The sequence below is a fragment of the Cetorhinus maximus genome, unplaced genomic scaffold, assembly GCF_964194155.1.
Source record: "Cetorhinus maximus unplaced genomic scaffold, sCetMax3.hap1.1 HAP1_SCAFFOLD_235, whole genome shotgun sequence".
NCBI classification, from domain to species: Eukaryota; Metazoa; Chordata; class Chondrichthyes; order Lamniformes; family Cetorhinidae; genus Cetorhinus; species Cetorhinus maximus.
In genome coordinates, this window is record NW_027596199.1 from 608,610 (window position 1) to 616,678 (window position 8,069).

Here is an 8,069-nt window from a genome sequence, read left to right on the forward strand (position 1 = left end):
TACAGCACGGGGTAAGATACAGAGTAAAGCTCCCCTACACTGTGCCCATCATACACTCCCAGAGCAGGTACAGCACGGTGTTAGATACTGAGTAAATCTCCCTCTATACTGTCCCCATCAAAGACTACCAGGACAGGGAGTGGTGATAGGGAGAGTGGGTTGGTGTGAGAGGGTTGGGCTGAGAGGGAGAGTGGGATGGGATCAGAGGGAGAGTGGGTTAGGGTGAGAGGGAGAGTGGGTTGGGGTGAGAGGGAGAGTGGGTTGGGGTGAGAGGGAGAGTGGGTTGGGGTGAGAGGGAGAGTGGGTTGGGGTGAGAGGCAGAGTGGGTTGGGGTGAGAGGGAGCGTGGGTTGGGGTGAGAGGGAGAGTGGGTTGGGGTGAGAGGCAGAGTGGGTTGGGCTGAGAGGGAGAGTGGGTTGGGGTGAGAGGCAGAGTGGGTTGGGGTGAGAGGGAGAGTGGGTTGGGGTGAGAGGCAGAGTGGGTTGGGGTGAGAGGGAGAGTGGGTTGGGGTGAGAGGGAGAGTGGGTTGGGGTGAGAGGGAGAGTGGGTTGGGGTGAGAGGGAGAGTGGGTTGGGGTGAGAGGGAGAGTGGGTTGGGGTGAGAGGGAGAGTGGGTTGGGGTGAGAGGGAGAGTGGGTTGGGGTGAGAGGGAGAGTGGGTTGGGGTGAGAGGGAGAGTGGGTTGGGGTGAGAGGGAGAGTGGGTTGGGGTGAGAGGGAGAGTGGGTTGGGGTGAGAGGGAGAGTGGGTTGGGGTGAGAGGGAGAGTGGGTTGGGGTGAGAGGGAGAGTGGGTTGGGGTGAGAGGGAGAGTGGGTTGGGGTGAGAGGGAGAGTGGGTTGGGGTGAGAGGGAGAGTGGGTTGGGGACTGTGATTACTGCCAGTGTTTTGGGGGTTTGTGTGAGATCAGGGTTTGGAACTGGAGTAACACAACCAACAGGGGAAAGAAATATAGATTTATTATTAAACCAAAAGTAAAGAAAGGCCTTTGTTGAAACCATGTCTGTCCTGGGGTTAACCCTCAGTGGAGAGGATCAGCAAGGGGTCCTGTCTGGGAAGAGAGAGGGAGAGAGAAAGCTGGAGTGACAGAGACAGGGAAATTCCACCCCCTCCCCCAGAAACGTCGTGTGTTCCCTGTTGCAGTTCAGGAAAAGCTGCAGGCCGTTTCTGCACAGGGGGATCCCACAGGCAGCAATGTAATGCTATCCGGATGGGAACAGGGAGACACATTTCCTTCCCCATCCTCATGCCTGCTGTAAACCTCCCTCTTCCCCCTCTCCCCCCCCCGGGCACCATGTGTGCTCTGAGTCCGGACACATCCCCAGAAAGGCCTAAACTCCTTCTCTTCAAACCGGGAACAAGCTGCTGCTTCCTGGGGGAGACTTTTTGAAATCTCCGTCCCAGCATCGATTTTTACAAACCAGGCGTCCCCGGGAGGGTGTGACTGAGGCTTTTCTGCAGAGACTGGGAGCTGGGTACTGACTCCACACTGGAGACCCTCCCCTAACCCCCCCCCAGACCCTGTGTCTCTTCCTCACCCCCAACCCCTGCCACTGTTTCACTGTCTATTCCTGTTTCCCTCAATCTCCCCCCTCTCTCTCTGTTGTAACGTAGGGACACATCCTAGAGAGACTGAATTCAAATGACTGTTCCACCTCCCAATTCATCGCCCTGCCTAAAACACCAGCATTATTCAGGAATTAGCACAAACTTTTACACACTCTCACAGTTAGGACTTGGTAAAGGGCTCCTGAGGGACAGGAAATGAGTGCAATCAGCACATTTTTAATCAATTAACTGGTTGTGGTACAGTATAAAACACTGCAGGGATTTTGTGCACAGCAAGATCCCAAATGGTGCAGTCAGCTCTGCTCAGCACTTTTTAAATGGGGCAATATTTACACAGAGAGAGAGAGGAAGCAAGTTGGGGAGGGACCAAGACAGTGAAGACCCCCGACCCCTTCAGAACCTCAGAAAGACTGAGCGCTTTGCAATGAATGAATGAATGTTTAAAATGCTCTCATTGTTAGTGAGTCACTTGCTTCACTGTCCCTGGATTCATTTTCGCAATTCAGCCTTTTCTAAAAGATGTGACTGGGAGCTGGGCAGAGTCTACACATTGGAGACCCCCAGATCCTGTGTCTATTCACACCCCCTCCTCTTGTTTTGCTACCTCAGCCCCTCTGTTTCAACCCTCTTTCCAGACATTATGGCAAACTTGTGGCATTCTAAACTATTATCTTAAATTGTTAATAAATACTGAGAAACAGACACAGACACGGGCTTTGCAGCAGCAGAAAGAATGTGAATCATTCTATCCCGGGGGTTTTTACTTCCAGATTCAGTTTTAGAAAATTCAGAATTCAAATTCACAGCAGCAAAGTGTGGGAGTGAACGCCCGGATCCTTCAATATTCCAGGGAATACACGTGGAATTTATGTCTCCATACCTGCGTCTCTGTCACGTTTAAAATACTAATGTTACATGAGTCAACTCTGTCCTAAGTGTCCCATTGCTGTGGGGACATAAAATGGCCACTGTGAACAAACCTGAAATGGCTGCCTGGTGTTTGTAGACTAGATTCTCAGAGGAAGAGAGGTAGGGAGAGAGGGATAGAGAGCTGGGTAAGTGAGTGAGATAGAGAGAGGATATCAAGCGATAAAAAAGGGATGAGTTGAGAGAGAGAGATGAAGAGAGGGGAGCGAGTGTAGGGTAAAGATATGGGGTGAGAGAGAGAAACAGAGAAATATATAGAGTGGCAGAGAGATGGGGTGGGAGAGGGAGAGAAGGAACGAGACAGGATGAGAGAATGAGAAAGTGTAGGGGGAAACTGAAAATATTCAAAAATGTGTTAACATTATTGAGTGTACAGGACAATATCCTGTGAGACATCCCTTCTCCATCTTAAAATTGGCGGGAGAGCCTTTAACCAACTTTAAAATGGGGGGAGACCCCTTCCTCAACTTGTGATGTGCAAGTGCTGGAATCTAATCGAGGGGTTTGTGGGTTTATATATAGAATAACAAACACCCGGGAGTGAGTTACAGACTGGAATTTAATCGAGGCATTCGGGGTGGTTTAAATATAGAATAACAGATACCCGGGAGTGAGTTACAGGCAGGAATCTAACAGAGGGGTTTGGGGTGGTTTATATATAGAATAACAGATGCCTGGGAGTGAGTTACGGGCTGAAATTTAATCGAGGGGTTCGGGGTGGTTTATATATAAATCATGTAGATATAATAAATATCGAATAAAAGATATCCGGGAGTGAGTTAAAGAACGGAATCTCATTGAGGGGAATGAGGGGTTTATATATAGAATAATAGATAACGGGAGAGAGTTACAGACTGGAATCTAATTGAAGGGTGCAGTGGTTTTATATACAGAATAATAGATACCCGGGAGTGAGTTACAGACTGGAATCTAATTGAGGGTTTCAGGGGGTTTATATATAGAATAATCGATACCCGGGAGTGAGTTACAGACTGGAATCTAATCGATGGTTTCAGGGGGTTTATATATAGAATAATCGATACCCGGGAGTGAGTTACAGACAGGAATCTAATCGAGTGCTTCCGGGGGTTTATATATAGAATCATAGATACCCGGGATTGAGTTACAGGCTGGAATTTAATTAAGGGGTGCAGGGGGGTTTATATATAGAATAATCGATACACGGGATTGAGTTACAGACTCGAATCTAATCGAAGGGATCAGGGGGTTTATATATAGAATCATAGATACCCGGGATTGAGTTACAGACTGCAATCTAATCGAGGGGTTCGGGGAGTTTATATATAGAATAATCGATACCCGGGATTGAGTTACAGACTGGAATCTAATCGAGGGGTTCAGGGGGTTTATATATAGAATAATAAATACCTGGGATTGAGTTACAGGCTGCAATCTAATCGAGGGGTTCAGTGGGTTTATATAGAGAATAATAGATACCCGGGAGTGAGTTACAGACTGGAATCTAATTGAGGGGTGCAGGGGGTTTATATAGAGAATAATAGATACCCGGGATTGAGATACAGACTGGAATCACGAAGAGTTGAAAATATCATTTATCTTGTGATGTGCTGTAGTGCAGGTTACAGAGGCTGATTCACGGAATGGGTAGAGTGAGTTTTTAACCAGCTTTATCCCAAATATCAAATTTAATTTCTCATTGGAACTGTTTGATGTTTTCTTAGTCTTGACACAAATGGATAGGGACTCTTTGGACCCTCACTGTTTGCAGCTTTTCAGCATTTATAATGTAACCTGTTCCATGCTTTTTAAAGAGGGCAGCCACACATTTGCCTATAATGAAATCCATCTTTCACTATTTCACTCATTCACTTAAGGTGTACATATCTCTTTGGAATTTGAAGTGCAGGTTACAGATTGGATTGGAACTTTCTGCTTTAAGAATCATTAACCAAGTTTCACAGAGTTAAACATCAAAACTGACATTCTGAAACAGGAGAGGGCCCCACAACTTCAATTCTGTGATTCTCTAGCACCTCATGATCTGTATTTTACAATGTCCGCCCCCTTCATTTCTCTGAAGACGTGGGAAATCTTTCAGACATTGGGGAACCATTTCTGTCAATCGGGATATTTCCTTTGAAGCATTTCATTGTCTTGGGACATTTACAGTAAACGGCTCCTTCAAAGGACATCATTAAAATTCACTCTTTAATCATCCAAATCCTTTTGTCCATTCAGACTCCCTGGCCCTACATCCTATTGTTTCAAAGCTAACTTACATTTCACAATGTAGGAATGTGTGAATGCAAACACTTTCTTCACACGTTGCCACAATACTAAGGCTCACACTATTCAGGGTGAAATTTTCAAGACAACATTCATCAACTGACAGATTTCCAGCTCCAGCTAATTGTAGATTTTTATTTTTAATTTTGTGATAACAGGACTCAAATTGTACGGCATCCCAGTGTGAGATTTAAACTCCTGTTTATTTCAATCTTTAGCTCAGGAATTCACATTAAAATATGCAGAGAATTGAAACCTTCCTCATACAGTTGCCTGTTTGTTCCAGTGTTGGTATATTCCCTCTTTCTCTTGCGTTTTCACTTGTCTGAAGAAATTGAATTGTTGACATTGGATAATCATCCCTTTCCCATGAAAATGTAAACTCCTGGGAAACTGCAACAGAAACAATCTTTTGCAGTGATCAAAATCCTGCACCTTTATTCAAAAATCCCATTTCCTATCTCTGTAGAAACTCCCTTCCACTGACAGATTCTGAGATCCATACTCAATCTCAAAAACCACCACAGAAAAGTGACTGCTTATTTTAAACAGTGAATCTGAACTATTTGAAGTTCTGACTCAGTCACAGAATCGCAGAAATTTTGACTCTGTGGGATGAAACTTATCAGAAAAACTTTGCAACATACAGGTAACCTGTAGTGACTGGAGGATACTTGTCTGTTCAAAAGGGCTTCGATAAGATGCCTCACAAAGCTTGTTACTCAGGACAAGAGCTCATACATTCCCCTAATCTCCCCACCCAGTTCCTCTCAGGATTTGACAATTTGATCAAATCACCCCTGATGCTACTAAATTTCAGGGAATACAACCCGAGTTTGTGCAATCTCACTTTGCAATTTAACCCTTGGAATCCAGGTCTCATTCTGGCAAAGCTGTGATGCACTCGAACTGTCTAAACTGTCCCTGGAGTGTCGGATTAACCCGGGTCACTCACATACACCCAGGTCAGGTTCAAGACTCACCTGTCTCACTCGCTGAGACGCTCCTGTATCACTGGCCCTATTGTAGTCGGATGCCGCGTTGGGAGCAGGACAGGTAGACGGGATTAGGATGACTGCTCATGTGGAGGGTAAACACGAGGAATCTATCAGAGAATCAGAACAGACCAGGGAGAATGAAACAAGGAAACTGATGTTCAATTTATTAGGCCTGATTTGTGGATTGTTTTTGTTTTGGGCGAGAATGTTGCCAACAAACACTCCCAGAAAGGATGCAGCAGGGGCTAGATTCAGAGTAAAGCTCCCTCGATACTGTCCCCATCAAACACTCCCAGGACAGGTACAGCACGGGGTTAGATACAGAGTAAAGCTCCCTCGATACTGTCCCCATCAAACACTCCAAGGACAGGTACAGCACGGGGTTAGTTACGGATAAAGCTCCCTCGATACTGTCCCCATCAAGCACTCCCAGGACAGGTACAGCACGGGGTTAGATACAGATTAAAGCTCCCTCGATACTGTCCCCATCAAGCACATCCAAGACAGGTAAGCACGGGGTTAGATACAAAGTAAAGCTCCCTCGATACTGTCCATATCAAACACTCCCAGGAAAGGTACAGCACGGGGTTAGATATAGAGTAAAGATCCCTCGATACTGTACCCATGAAACACCCCCAGGACAGGTACAGCTCGGGGTAGATATAGAGTATAGCTCCCTCTATACTGTCCCCATGAACCACTCCCAGGACAGGTACAACACGGGGTTAGACACAGAGTAAAGCTCCCTCTGCACTGTCCCAATCAAACACTCCTGGACAGGAACAGGACAGGGTTAGATACAGAGTAAACATCCCTCTATACTCTCCCCATCAAACACTCCCAGGACTGGTACAGCATGGGCTTAAATACAGAGTAAAGCTCCCCCTACACTGTGGACATCCTACACTCCCAGGGCAGGTACAGCATGGGGTTAGATGCAGAATAAAATTCCCTAGACACTGTCTACATCAAATACTCCCAGGGCTGGTACAGCTCAGGGGTAGATACAGAAAAAAGCTCCCTCTATACTGTCCCAATCAAACACTACCAGTACAGGTACAGCACGGGGTTAGATACAGAGTAAATCTCCCCCTACACTGTGACCATCATACACTCCCAGGGCAGGTACAGCACGGGGTAAGATACAGAGTAAATCTCCCACTACACTGTGCCCATCATACACTCCCAGGGCAGGTACAGCACGGGGTTAGATACAGAGTAACGCTCCCGCTAACCTGTCCCCATCAAACACTCCCAGGACTGGTACTTCCCTGGGTAAGATACAGTTTAAAGCTCCCTCTACACTTTCCCCATGAAGCACTCCCAGGGCAGGTATAGGACAGGGTTATATACAGTATAAAGCTCCCTCTAAACTGTCCCCATCAAACCCTCCCAGGACAGGTACAGCACGGGGTTAGATAGAGAGTAAAGCTCCCTCTGCTCCGTCCCCATCAAACACTCCCAGGGAAGGTACAGCACGGGGTTAGATAGAGAGTAAAGCTCCCTCTACACTGTCTCCCTCAAACACTACCAGGACAGGTACAGCACGGTGTTAGATACAGAGTAAATCTCCCTCTATACTGTCACCATCAAACACTCCCAGGACTGATACAGCACGGGGTTAGATACAAAGAAAAGCTCCCCCTACACTGTCCCCATCAAACACTCCCAGGACGGGAACAGGACAGGGTCAGATACAGAGTAAAGCTACCTCTACACTTTCCCAATCAAACACTCCCAGGGCAGGAAATGCACTGGGTTAGATAGAGAGTAAAGCTCCCTCTACACTGTCTCCATCAAACACTCTCAGGTCTGGTACAGCACAGGGTTAGATACAGTGTAAACCTCCCTCTATGCTCTCCCCATCAAACACTCCCAGGACTGGTACAGCACGGGGTTAGATACAGAGTAAAGCTGCCCCTACACTGTGGCCATCATACACTCCCAGGGCAGGTACAGCACGGGGTTAGATACCAAGTAAAGCGCCCCCTACACTGTGCCCAACATACACACCCAGGGCAGGTAGAGCACGGGTTTATATACAGAGTAAATTTCCCTCTAATCTGTCCCCATCAAACGCTCCCAGGACAGGTACAGCACGGTGTTAGATACAGAGTAAAGCTCCCTCTACACTGTCCCCATCAAGCACTCCCAGGTCCGGTACAGCACAGGGTTAGATACAGTGTAAACCTCCCTCTATACTCTCCCCATCAAACACTCCCAGGTCTGGTACAGCAAGGGGTTAGATTCAGAGTAAAGCTCCCTCTACACTATCGCCATCAAACACTCCCAGGACTGGTACAGCACGGGGTT